Source organism: Epinephelus lanceolatus, chromosome 9, assembly GCF_041903045.1.
Source record: "Epinephelus lanceolatus isolate andai-2023 chromosome 9, ASM4190304v1, whole genome shotgun sequence".
Classification (NCBI taxonomy): domain Eukaryota; kingdom Metazoa; phylum Chordata; class Actinopteri; order Perciformes; family Serranidae; genus Epinephelus; species Epinephelus lanceolatus.
Window position 1 is genome coordinate 21019619 of NC_135742.1, and position 14508 is coordinate 21034126.

A 14508-nucleotide genomic window follows, 5' to 3' on the forward strand; every position below is an offset into this window, starting at 1 on the left:
CTTCAACTAAAATACATTTTTGAACACAGCACTTTTACTTGTAATATCAACCCAGTCTCACTCCAAAGGAAGCAAAATCCAGCACTTGGGCAGTAACTTGTGGCGTCAGACACTGACAAAAAAGCTGTCCTTTAATGTCGGCATGGTACACGGCTGGTCATCGTTATAGCTTAACAGCGCTCAGCGGCATCAGGGAGGAACATGGCAGGACAAGAACGAAAGTTAAGGCGATGAAAGTCCAAGTAGGGCAGGCGGAAGGACCGACTTTCACCCGGGAGAAGGGTGTTCATGTCCTGTAAGATTCGATAGCCAAACCCTGTTCTATTTTCCTAAACCTAACCCTGTGCGTTAGTTGTTGGAGAAAAAAAAAAGGCTTATTCACATTGTTGTACTGATGTAGTGCGTTTATTTTGAAAGAGACAATATGTAAACAGTAAATTTCCTGTGAAAACAGAAGTGAATTTTGAAAGAAGACAATGCATGTAACAGGCAGAACTTGACAAGGCATCCCAGAACATCAACAATCAACTAGCCTGAGTGTCAGACCGAAGCTCCCAGAACCTTCAGTCTGACATTGCCTCCATTGAAGGCGATTTACAAGGGGGAGGGAATTTGATTTTTCCCTAACCAAGCAGTAGAGATCAACGACTCACCCAGAATTTGACGTCATTAGTATCCATGCCTCGGGGGTGCCGAAAACAAGCGAGCATTGCCCGTTTAAAATGTCTCCGTCGTCGTGCACGCCCAGCTGCATCGCCATTAAATCCAGTTTAGCAGCTTCCTTAATTTGGTCCTCCATTAATGTGAGTAGTGGCAAAATACCTCGAAAGCATCATTAATGTGGTCTGTAGGATCTTTAGCGGTCGCCATTGTTGCTATCCTCACCAGTTACCCACCGGCGTACAGCTTGACATCAGCGTGGCGCTGATTGGCTAATCGCTAGACCCCTGGCGTTCATTGGTCCGTCCATCGTTTGGATGAGATAAATCGCAAATTCTTTGAAGTATGCCAGACCAGAGATGCAAGCCTACTCAGTTGAGTGGGCGGGGTCTATGGTCTGGAACCAGGCTAACAATCAACGCATCCAGGGTACCTTGCATGCAAATGTGGACATAGAAGGTCCATGACCGAACGTCAATATGTGATGAGGTCGGAGTGAGAATGTGTTGGTAGTATGTATATTTTACATTTTAGAATCAACATTAAAAAATAACATAAAACAGGTCTCATAAAAGTGGGATGTTTCCTAGCGAACACTTTCCAAAGTGAATGGAACACAGAAAAGTGCAGATAACTCAACTGTGGTATTACTTATTAGTTATGTTTAGTATCCACTTCAATATAAAGCTTCACATTCCTCATGTCAAATGTATCTCTGGCTTGTTGGAATGAAATGGTTCTGGATGAAGTCAGCATGTATGGTTAATGGTCTAATATGTTGGTATAGACATGTCAGAAACTGAAGAACAGGGTTCACTAGTTCTGTGTCAATTTGTGGACACGTAAACATCACTGAACATAATTCACTCCTGGCAGGGCACCATTTTCTTGTTTGTAGCAGTCGCTTTTCCTATAAAATATATCACTTGTCAAACACATTGCGAAAAGTAGTTCTCCAATTTATGCATAGGATTTTTCTTTTTACTAAAATGACAAAAGTGCCTGGAGCCTATTTTTTAACATTCTGAGGAAAACATTTACAGACACAAACATTGTACCACTTGATAAATATTGAATTAGATTTCATATGTCACAGGAGTAGCATGTTATACTAAGTTAGGAAGCTTTTTTAGGATGCTAAAAACTTGCAATTACAGCATAACTGTATAAAGCTCATGTACACTAATTTGATTGACCACATACTTTATTATCCATTGAATGCAATATGAATGACACAAAAAACATCTAATTGTAAGCGCCTGCTTTCTTAAACAGCTGCTGCCCTTTATGTGTGTAATCTGGTCGAGAGGAGTCACCTTGGAAGTGTTCAGGGACGTGTCGGTGTAAGTGAGATTTTATCTGGGTGCTATAGAGGATATACGTAAAAGCCTTGCAACGAGCTTACAAACCTGAAAAGCCACACACACACACACACACACACACACACACACACACACACAAACACAAGTGAGGAGGAGCAGACAGACATGCAAACACGCCTCAAAGAGAGACGAGTAATTCAGGTGTGAGCTGGGTGGCTTGTTAGTATGCATGCCTACTGCTGTCACTAGCTCTCAAGGACATTGTCTGTCTTGAGGGGGGTAAACGTAGACGGAGGTCTGCATCTGTATATTCATGTTGACATGGATGTGTGTGTGTGTGTTATTGTCAGATATTTTGCACAATGTATAAAAAACTATGCCTGTCTTTCCATGTGCCACTGAAGCCATTAAATGACAGGGCAGCAAAGACCAACATTACTGTGTCAGAAGCAAAGCCTGCCAATGATGAGCTTGTATGTGTGTGTGGTTGTTTGTGTGTACATATATGTGTGCTAGCTTGGACGTGGCAGCAAACAAAAGACCAGACAGCAATTATTAAGCCTGAGTACCATCATACACTTTCAAATGGCCACTAACAACCCACAGAGATGATTTATTCTAACACATAAGACAAACAACAATCAGCACTCGTATCTGTGTTTTTATAAACAATGAACAGCGGCGCAGTGGTTAGCACTGTCACCTCACAGCAAGAGGGTTCCCGGTTCAAACCCAGGCTGGGGGGATCGAACCTCGGGGTGGGGGAGCCCTTCTGTGTAGAGTTTGCATGGTAGTCCAGCTTCCAAGCCAATATGGAAATTGAATGAATGAACAAAACCCAAGTTTTTGTTGTTAATTTGTTTTAACGCTCAATGGATGACGTGTCGACACTTCCAATTTAAACAATGGAACATAATGGTTTGCGAATATTACTATCCCTTTTCTATTTTGTGTGGTAATACAAACAATACTTAGTAAGTGGGCTTGGGGATTATCCATTTTTGTCATACCTTCCTGAAATTGCATCATGATATACGGACTGTGACAGTATCTGTGCACTGCTAACTACCATCTCCACTACTAGCTCGACTGCAGAGTTTGCTACCTTCTGCAAGCTCTTAGCTTTTTCAGTCTAATAAATAAACAACATTAACTCACAAAATGTTAACAAAAGGTAATATTTTACACTTCATTTCTTAATTAAACAGAGAATTACAACGGACACCTTCTGAATTCAAGTTTCTCTTTTTCACTGAACTAAAACTAACGTTAGCTTAATTGCCTTGTCGTAAGTGCTATATCGTAGGCAACTGGACTTGCTTGCGTTTCTTGAAGACGCTTCGGCTCTCATCTTCTTCAGTTCCAAATGACTGGTAGGAAGTTGCAGGCTTTAAACCCTGTGTGGGTGTGAATCCTTGCAGAGTCGTAGGGGTCACATGTGAGCTCATGTGAGTCACGACTCAAATTGTGACCTTAACGACTCTGAAACTAAGAGCTCACATGTGACCCCTACGACTCTGCAAGGGTTCACACCCACACAGGGTTTAAAGCCTGCAACTTCCTACCAGTCTTTTAGAACTGAAGAAGCTTCTTGGATGAGAGGTGAAACGTCTTCAAGAAATGCAAGCACGTCCAGTTGCCTACGATATAGCACTTATGATTACCATGACCTGGTTGACTGAGAATGTTCACCGACTTAACTGCCTTATTAACTTATTGAAAAAAACACTCCATTCAAACTCACCTAAACTGTCTTAGGTAGTCTTGTTAGTCATCGAGTTTGTTAGTCTACTATACAATCACCAACTCTGGTTTGGTCGAAATAAATCCTTAATTTACACAGAGTTAGATGTAAAAATATAATGTTTTCCCTGTTGATTCTTTCTGACAATGCTGCCTAGCTGTTATCAGTTCGTAACATTATCTCCACCTTTGGCAGTCGCCATGTCTGTCAGCTCAGCTGGCTGTTCCACCAATAGAGACTGACCTCTAGGGGTGGGAATCACCAGAAGATCCACGATGCGATATCATCACGATACTTAGGTTACTGTACAACATTATTGTGATTTTAAATATGATGCGATATGCTGAGTATTGCGATAAAATATACTGCAATACATTGTGATTTATTACCTTTTTTCAACTTTAAATAATGTCCACAAAGGAAAACCTTGTGAACATTTGTTTTATCTAATAAGGTAAAGTTTTCAGTCTGTTCATCTCACTTCAGCCATTTTTTTTTATTTTTTTGCAGCAAAATGTATCTAGTCAACTGAATACACAATTGATTGAATTATTCTAATTGGCTCCCTAAAGTTTAATTTGTGATATCGCGATACTATGCTGTATCGATTTTGTCCCCCCCACCCCTACTGACCTCTGGTGGCATGTGATATGCACTACATATAATACATCCTGATACCTCCATATGAATGTAACAGAAAGAGGAGCGTCTGTATTTTTGAAGGTGTTGAAAATAACACTGTTGGTATTTCTATATAACCTGGTATACAGTAATACTGGGATTCCTGCCAAGCCTATTAGCTACACTGAGTAGATGTTTGGCATTTCTCTCTTTGGTATTAGTGTTTTTTGGTAAAAAATGACTTGGTGCTTGTATAGTGTAGAACTGGGCCACACACAGGAGAGAATATCACCAAGACAACACCACCAGGCTATGTATCACCCCCCTTTCCAGGAATGTAATGAATTACCACTGTTCTCCTAATAATTGGATGCTGCTTCTTATTTAATTATATTTTGTGTTTGTCTAGCAATATTAGAGGTGCTTCACCTGTCCACCTACCCATAGCTTTTGCCTGCAAGTGGCTGCCCTAATGTGGCAGAGAAGGATGTGTTTTGGGGCATCAGGGGGCCCAATCTAATCCCAAACACACCCAAGCAACATGGCGCTATCTCCCAAAGAGAGCATTATCCCCAACCATTGTAAATCTAACTGTGGCATTAAGATCGCACACCACACAAGCACACCATTATCCTTCCTCCCCACACACAAACACAACCGAGATCTAAACTCATCTTAAGTGAATAATTGATACACTTAAAGAGTTTTCCTTATCTAAGAGTGGAGAGACTGGAGAGGAGGGCAGACAAGTGGAGACAGGCACACAGAGAGAGAACAAAGGGTGGGGTAAAAGAAGCAGAAAAAAGCAAAGAGATTTTTTTTTGGTTTTTATCCTTTTAAAAAATATGTTTAGTTCAGGGATATTTCCCAAGGGGTGAGAAAAGGTTTGTGATGTGCAAATATAAGAAATATGATCACGGCTTTGACCTGCATGTTTTCAGTGTGTACGTGTGTGTAGAATTCACATATGAAAACAGCTGATTCCCCACCATTTTCCCTGTCTTTAATTAGTAACAGATTCACCTCTCTATCAAATGTCCGGACTTACATGAAGTCTTCTGAAGTGAGCCATAAAATCAAATCCCTTTATACCCTTTATTCCCCTTAGCCCAGGAGGCAAAGAAAAAGGGTAGGGTGGGGAGAACTGGGAGTGCTGGGGTGAGGGGGGTTGGATGGGATGGGGCCTGACAGGCAGAGATTGAAAGATTGAGAAAACATAAGAAAGACAGAGAGAAGAGACAGATCCTAGCCTGGGGCTTAGGTATTGAACTAACTCAGGGTGCTGAGAGGAGGTTCTCAGGGGTAATTATCCAGGAGCACACCTTTCTTCCTCCTTTCCTTCTCTCCCTCTAATCACCCTCTCCCCTTTTCCCTGCCTCCTTGTATAGCTAATGGCTCGGACTGTCAAGTGCAAATGAGGAGAGGAACACTTCCCCATGGCAATCATGTAATGGTGGACATTTGCAGTACAAGTATGTGACATCTTGACTGGCTCAAAGACCTACTTTAAACTGGCCAGGACTGTTCTTACATTATCGTCTTGTTGATTCTCCCTTTACTTGTTGAGCTGAGAGGAGTGTTTTTACTAAGCAGTCAAGCCGCAAGGTAAAAATAAATAAACCCAAAACACAATCATTCAAGGTTAAGGTTGGCTTTCAGTTGGGTCGAGGGTTTGAACATTCACTAACCTGTGTTTGGGTGAAAATAATACATTTCAGCTGTTGTAGCTTTGCCAGAAAGCACCAAAGGCATTTTAGGAGAGCTGTCCACATGCAGTGGTGCTGAAATGCTCAGCGAGGCTCCTGCTCAGCACTGGAGCTGTCCAGTAGGGTGGTGCTAAAAGTAATGCCTACCATATAGCAGAAGACTTTGAAAAGACCTTTAAAAACCTAAAGTCTGGCACCTTCACACACCTGAAGACAGTGTGAGATTTTTGTCACAAGCTCTAAGATTTTGCAAAGACTGGGGAACTTGAAAGGTCACTATTTGCAGGACTTCAGCTAGATCCCTGTTGAGATTACTTCCTGTCCTGCTCCGGGTGGAAAATATTACCAAATCTCCTTTAAAAATATGACATATTGATAATTCCTTACGTCTTCAAAAACACATAACTCTAAAACGCAAGATAAAAGGTGTCATATGTTGATAATATTCTTCTCAATTCATCATCAATATGACCTATAATGGTAAACTGTATTCGCGTACAAACATTACATTGTTCATTGTTGATTTAACTCACTACAAGTCTACACTGGTTAACTGTGCTGTTTAGGTTTTAATTATTTAGAGAGGAGACTGTGAGAATGAGAGGTGAACCATTTCGAAATAAAGATTTCTCACAAAAATAACTGCTGGTCCGTGGATCAGATACACGCCTAATTAAACACTGGCCTTTGTTCTTCCCACAGCTCCACCAGTTTCTCCTCCTTTTCCACAGACTTGTTCATGTTCTGGCACCTCCACAGAGTCCCCTCCATGTCAACTATTAACTGCTTCCTGTTTCGTACAGAAGAGAGTGCACCTATTAGTTGTTGACAATGTTCACATCATTGAACTTCAGAATTTGCATGAGCCAAGACTAAAAATTTACAAGAATATGAAACATGTTTAATTTTATCAGACTGTCAAGTCAAAAAAAAGACTGACCTAAGAGAGCAAAGACTGAGATTCATGACCACCTCACACCAAACGATCAAGATTAAGGGAGCATGCCACAACTCTCTCCCCCCTACCAGACCTTTGTGACATACACTCAGGCCGTCTTCTCTCACGAGAACTATAATCTATAAAAATATAGATATGAATGTGTGTCCATGTGGTCGTGAGAATGATGTGATAAGTGTGTGTTGTTGGTGAATACGTGAGTTTGTGTTGGTGCATGTGTAAACATTTATATGCTACTAACTGGATTGCTCCGACAAAGGATCATTGCATAACATACATTGACAATAAAGGATGTATCTGTCTATCAAAACAACTTATTCTGAAATTAGTCATTTGTCTGCAACAGCAAAATTGCTTGAGAAGTCCTTCAGTGTGAGGCCGGCATAAATTGGAGCAGACCAATGGCCTTGTTCACACAGCGTCAAATACATTACACTGGCTGTATAGTGTCTAGTATAGTACTTTATAATATGCTACATCCTATTCTGGCCACAACATGCCTACCTATCCCCTCTGCCTGATATATATTTTCCTTTGGAGCGCTTTCCATATTATGGGCTATCCAAAACCGAAAGAGGGGGTGGGGAGTAAAAATATAAATCTAACTGCAAGTGTGAGTCAGTGCAAACTTAGCCATACTCCACTCCCCCTACACAATGGCACACGTGCCAGGGAATGCCCACGCACTTAAACTCTTTTCCTTAGCAATTTAAAGTGCACATCTTATTTATCATATATATGAAACATTGTATGGGAAATGGAATATTACATATTTAAAAGGCTGAGAGACCAGGGTGTTCATTAGATCAATGTTGACACCTGTTTCTCGCTTACAGTCGAGAATGTTGAGTGCGTCCCGTTTTTGAATTGTTTATTTTTACCCTCTTCCTAATACAGAGTGTCCTCCATCTCTGCAAGTGTGACTTCGTGTGAAGAGACACTCCGTAGTGAAATGCTGGTGGTTTAGGGAGTGATTAGGGAAAGGGCCTTTATGGACCTGATGATGACTTGCACCGTTGCACTAGCATTGGAAAAGACGCTTGTGTTTACCACATCCAGGTTCTCAAAAACATGGTGACAACATTTTAGTTGGCGGGTATAGTGGTTTGGCTCTCGGCTTTAGGACATAGAACTGACATACACAGTATAGATACTCTGTCTCTCTGTATGCCATCATCTCTGCCATAAGCCTATTATTAGGCTCCAGCAGTTAACAGCATGAGACATATCCAATATAGTGTTAAAACTGAGAAGTGTTCACTCTGCAGTGTTGGAAAGTGGAACTTTTTTTTTTATCAGACTGCGACAGCCCACAGCATTGGAACATTCCACTGCGGATGCTGTTGAAGTCAGGAGTGTTACATTTCATCCATTTAAAGTGACTTACAACACCATAAGTGCATGCATTTTACAAATGGTGCCCAGTGGGAATGAAAACATACACTGAACAGCATCAGTGACTGTGCCTGTGGGGCTGCTGCCACATGAAGGTTGCCTGCATGCTCTTTATCAAACTAAATGTCCATCAGGTACTGTCAGGGATCAATTCAATGCATGCACACAATGTCAGAGAGGAATTTGACTACCAACATTAAGCTTCAGTGTATTCAGTGAACTGATCAGCTTCTATTATACCGTGTAATAGAGAATTTGGCAAGAGGAAGCTTTTGCAAAAAATATCCCAGTAGCCGTCCACCAAGGGAGGAAATTTAAAACCACATTCAGAAAAATCGCATAGGGAGCTGTGCTCATTCAGTGGAGCTGAAATATGGTAATATAGGCCATTAACATGTGATATTTGGTGGATGCTTTTATGCTAAGCGGCTTACAGTTCCATGTGTGAGAATCTTTTTTAGCATGAGTGACCCCAGTGGGAGTTGAACCCCGAAAACTAAAAATGCAATCCTGCAAGATACTTGATCTCTGTCTTTTGTTGTCCTGACAAGACTCGGGATTAAAAACTGTTTTACTTCTTGTCTACAAGAACAAACTGTATTCAGGTCTAACTCCCGGGTAAACATAAATAAGCCTTGCGAGATAATAGCATGATATGTGAGCATGTGCTTTATCTCCATTTTATACCATGGCCACTGAAAATTCTCAGTTCTGATTGGTTAGAATATGTGGATTTACTTTTAGTACCTGGACTGTAAAACTGGAAACCTGTAATGTCGGTGTTTGTGTAACCACCATCAGCACAAACTATAAAAACTTCTCATTTCAAACCATGCAATTTTAATTAAAAAAGTCTTTTATATGTGCATGAATCTGGACGTACAAACCAAACTCACTGTAGGAGGTGGAAAGAGAAGACCTTTGAAGTAACAATGAGGCTGCAGCCTGCGGGCTCTGAAGTGAAGCTGCAGGGAGAAGGCAAGAGAAAACCTAAACAAAACCACACAGAAAACAAGGAAGGAAGTCAAAGGTATCAGTGTGAGAGGGAAAGGGTGACAGAGAGCCAACGTGTCAAAACCCCTTCCTGTTTAGCAAGATATTGCCTAGCAACACACGCATCAGGAATTCTGAGGCTCAAGACCTTTATTATGATGTTTAAAACAGAGAGGCAAGATCAAAATGACTTACGAGTAAATGAATGACTACCATACGTCATCAAATCAAATTTTCATTTTGTTGGCAAGAAGCCACAGTACAAGCGGGATAATACGCTGCAAGGCCAACCTTAGCCCCTGCGTCATCCATTACAATCTTGGAAAGTACTTGTCGGGTGTTATCACTTACATATGTCACTGTCAAATGATAAATAAATCTGTAACTTTGGGGTTTGTGGTTTTTGAGCCAACAAACTAAGTACCTTAAAAGATTTCACTCTGTAGTCTGATGACTTGTGATGGCCATTTGTCTTTTTTTAATCTATAGACCGAACAATTACTTGATTATCTAAAAATAATAACTAATACGGTCAGAAATCAGATCAGGAAGGATCCAAATGCAGAGCAGGAGGCAGGTTGAGAATTCAAACAAAGAGTGAGCTTTAATAAAGCTGATAAAAACATCAAGTCCAAAAGATAGAAGAACCAAAACTAATCTGAAAACCAACGGGGATAACACAATGAACTCAGGGAAGAAATCCAAACAGAATTCAGGAAACCAGGCAGGAAACTGATGAACACAGACAAACTAACAAAGAACAAAGGGAAACACACAGGTATAAATACAAAGAAAACTAATCACAAGAACGAGACACAGCTGGAGTAGGACAACACAGGCAAGAGGAGGGACATGGGGATTGGCTAACAACAAGGGTAGCAGCAGGTACTGCAGCTGCCCTTAAAAAGTATGCACTGTTGCGTGCAGTTTCCACACAATCAGGACATACCACTGTCTCATAATATTACGCCCTGAACTTTGACCCTCTTGCTTTTATATCCATTACCTTGGAGATAAACAAACACCACTTACTGAGTTGGCCAGAGACGAAGATCAACCCGGAGAGATCTGCTGTTGTTACTTTGCAGTGTATGTTGTTTAACTTTAAAGTTGTAAGTGCACAGATTGTAGATTGGAACATATCCTTTTGTTGTTTGTAATATTTATGATTATGTTGTTTACTTAATCAATATTCTTATAATTACTACTCTACTGGTCATCAGTTACTTGAATGTGATGTCGTCCGTCATTGCTAGGGATGGGAATCGAGAACCGGTTCCTATTAAGAACCGGTTACAACTGGTTCAATTCATCGACATCATTAGCCTTTATGCTTAACGATTCCCTTATCAATTCTTTTCATTACGCCAAATCTATGCTCATCAGTCAGCAGTACGTTCAACAACAAAGAAGATGTAATGGTGGAGAGACAGAAGCGGTCAAAGCTGTGGCTTTACTTCACGCTGTTGTTAGCCTCCTTGGAGCTGCTAGCAACTGTGGAGCCTCGGCGCGTCCCCGCTCCAGGTAGACGGTGGCCAGGACGCTGTTGTTGTTAGCCTCCCTGGAGCTGTTAGCCCGCTGTGAAGCCTCGCGCATCCCTGCTCCAGGTAACCGGTGGCCAGGACGCTGTTGTTGTTAGCCTCCCTGGAGCTGCTAGCCAGCTGTGGAGCCTCACCGTGTCCCCGCTCCAGGTAGACCGTGGCCAGGACGCTGTTGTCGGATTTCATGGGAACACCAAGGATGGTAAGATGAGGGCAGTTGAGTTGATTTGCACGCCATTTGTTGTTACCTGAGTTAGCTGCACTAGCTGCGTGGTGTTGACACATTCAGGCTGTGGGTCGGGATTTATCTCTATATCACCAGCTAGGAGTAACATTAATGACAACTCATTGTGGATGTTGTGACATAGATAACTGTATGCCAATGCTGGCTTATGACTGTGAAAGCTGCCGTTAGTTTTTTGTGTGGTTAGACGGCATCTAAACATTTCTATACGGGAGGAGGTGTGTCGTTAGGAGGCTCCGAGGGGAGAGGGACACGAGCTCAGAGGGGAGGGGGTGTGTGTGTGGGGGGGATGCTTTTTTTCAAATCTTTCTCATCGTCTTTCTAAACTAGACCATGGCTTTAAGGTTCATAATAAAACGTTATGAAAGCATATGTCTTGGGTTACAAACAACAGGAGGTGATATCATTAATTCACAGGAGGAATCGATAAGGGAATCGATAAAGAATCGGATCGATAAGCAGAATCGACAATGGCATTGATATCAATAAAATCGTATGGTGGTATGGGAATAGGAACACAGTCTGGGAACAGGGAAGGACTAACGAGACTGGTGGAAGACAGGTGTGACGGAAAACAGGCGGGAGTCCATGCAAAGACAGGAAGTAAAGCCAGACATGGCAGGGGGAGAGAATCTACAAAATAAAACAGGGAACAGGTTAAACATAAATGAATAACATGAAAAAAGGAAAAACACAAACAGAAAACTCCAAAACAAAGTCCACAAGATACCAGAATATCAACACAAACCCATGACCATGATAAACGAACTCATTTAGCACCACTATTCTATTTAATTTACCCATACTAATTTGTAAAATGTACTGTCTTCATCTTTCATTACCTTTCTTAAATATTTTACATACATTCTTGACCTTCTTGACTTTTAGTTGCACCATACATACAACTGTCACTCATTCTGCATTCATTCAAGTAAAACATATTCAGGAAAGGCTGGTTAAAATACAAGGTAAAGCTTCAGCATATCGTTACACAATAACGTACAAATGTTAGGTATCTGGGGGTTGCAGAAATGGGCAGTGCCAACATTTATTCTGGCGATTGGGTTGAATTATCACATCTTGTAACTGTTGCCACTTCTTTAAGGCATGGTGCACCTGCAGTGTGTATGTTCTCAGCCAAAACCCATGGGGCTTTTTGTTGTTGCTGAAGCTGAGTCTTATACTGCATGCACTGCATTCCTAAACAAAGGTTCTACAATGAGACTTATTGGCATGTTTGGTAAACAGACATGCTGTCTGATAAGCCATTTTATATCAGTACTCCTACACTCAGAACCATTAACAGTCCTCCCCTGTTGCTCTCAGTCATAGCTCTATTGTAGTCCTCGGGTCTGTTGTGTAACACTATCCGATCTAAAGGCCATTATCACATTAAAGCAGCTCACTGCACAGACAGAGCCTATAGAGATAAAACACAACTTTTATCTGAAATCTCAGTGCATGCTCAGTCGGAACAACCACTTTGTAACTCTAACTATAAAGCACAGCATGCGCATTTTATCATACGTGCAAAACAATACTGACACAGCCTTTTGCTTCCCCTCCTATCATACCACATTATTGGAGTTATCTGTTATGCTAACCTCTTGCAGTCAGCAGCTTTCCACAGCCTGCCCTATTGAACACTGAAATCACCATAGTATCCTGGCACTGGCTGCTCAGGAATTTTTAAATCCAGGACACTGAAAAAGCCAAGAGATCAGCTGGTACTGCATGATGTAGTGTGATATTCAAATGCTAAAATATGTGGGCTATAATTCATACAAGTATCACAGATCAACAATTGTTCAGTCCTTGTGTAATGTGGACAGAAGGTGGTCAATGTCTCAATGTATGTACTGTCTTACATGACAGAGAGCATCACTTTCTGCCAGTAAAAAGCATTAGAGCCGCCCACTGTGGCTTGTGCAGAAGAACAGATTGCCCTGTTCTGTTCAGGTTACTGTATGGGATGAACTGAAGCACAGTGCTGTCTAGCCATGTGTGTCTGTCTTGTTTTCAGTTTCATTCGGTGTGTTTCCTGAATAGATACACTACTTGAGCTGAACAAAGTTTATCTTACAAATACATTCACTTATACCATGATATATTGTTGTTTAAGGGGACCTATTGTGCTAATCTTCGGGTTCATTGTTGTATTAAAGGTTTCTACTAGTTTACATGTTGCAGTGGTAAAAGAAAACCCACCTTATTTTCCTCATACTGTCCAGACTGGAACAACTGTATTCACCTTCTGTCTAAAATGCCCCATTTTAGCACCTCTCTCTTTAAGGCTGCTTTCACACCTGCCCTGTTTGGTTCAATTCAATTGAACCCAAGTTAATTTGCCTTCTAAGTGTGGTTCATTTGGGCAGGTGTGAACACAGCAATTGTACTCAGGTGCGCACCAAAACAACTGGACCTAGACCTTCTTGAAGAGGTGGTCTCGGTCTGGTTACAAACAAACTCTGGTGCGGTTCGTTTGTGGTGAGAACGTGTTCCGACCTCGATCTGAACCAACTACAGTCACATGACACATTGTTTGGGTTAAACATGAGCATGTTACAGTCCTGGAGGATTATTAATGTGCACCTCCTCCTGTACTGCCTTAATATGCACATTCAGCACATCCAATGCATCAAAACATTGTTTTCTAGTTGGAGCCATGCCTCGTTTTCAAACTGTATGGTTTGCCTGTCTGTCCGTCCTGGAAAAGGGATTCCCCCCTCAGTTGCTCTTCCTGAGGTTTCTACATTTTTTCCTCCCATTTAAGGTTTTTTTTGGGGGGAGATTTTCCTTTTCTGCTGTGAGAGTCCAAGGACAGAGGGATGTTGTATGTTGTAAAGAGCTCTGAGGCAAATTGTGATTTGTGAAATTGGGCTTTATAAATAGGCAAAAAGCATCACAGGTTCCCTTTAAGATACAAATTGTTGTAACTAAAGAGGGTAAAAAACAACTCTATTCAATTGTATTTACTGTGTCCATTCTATACATTATGTTACTGATCAAATTTAATCTTGCTGAATGTTTACAGACACTGGATTTTAAATTCTTACTGTCTTTCATACAGGTATAAATATCATTATATGTTGAAAGACAGCTGTGTTGGAATCAGACTTTCTGTCCAAAGTTCAGCGAACTTAGCCAGCATACTGATTAGTATGTATTGATTCATTTTGGATAGCCTGCTATTTCACCTTTCTGTCTGTGCACTCACTCGTTGCTACTAAAATGCCAGTCCTTTCTCTGTTTAATGCAATCACAGCTGGAAACTGTCCTCCGTGATGTTGATGAAAATGAGATTATCCAGTTTTAGAAACTAGC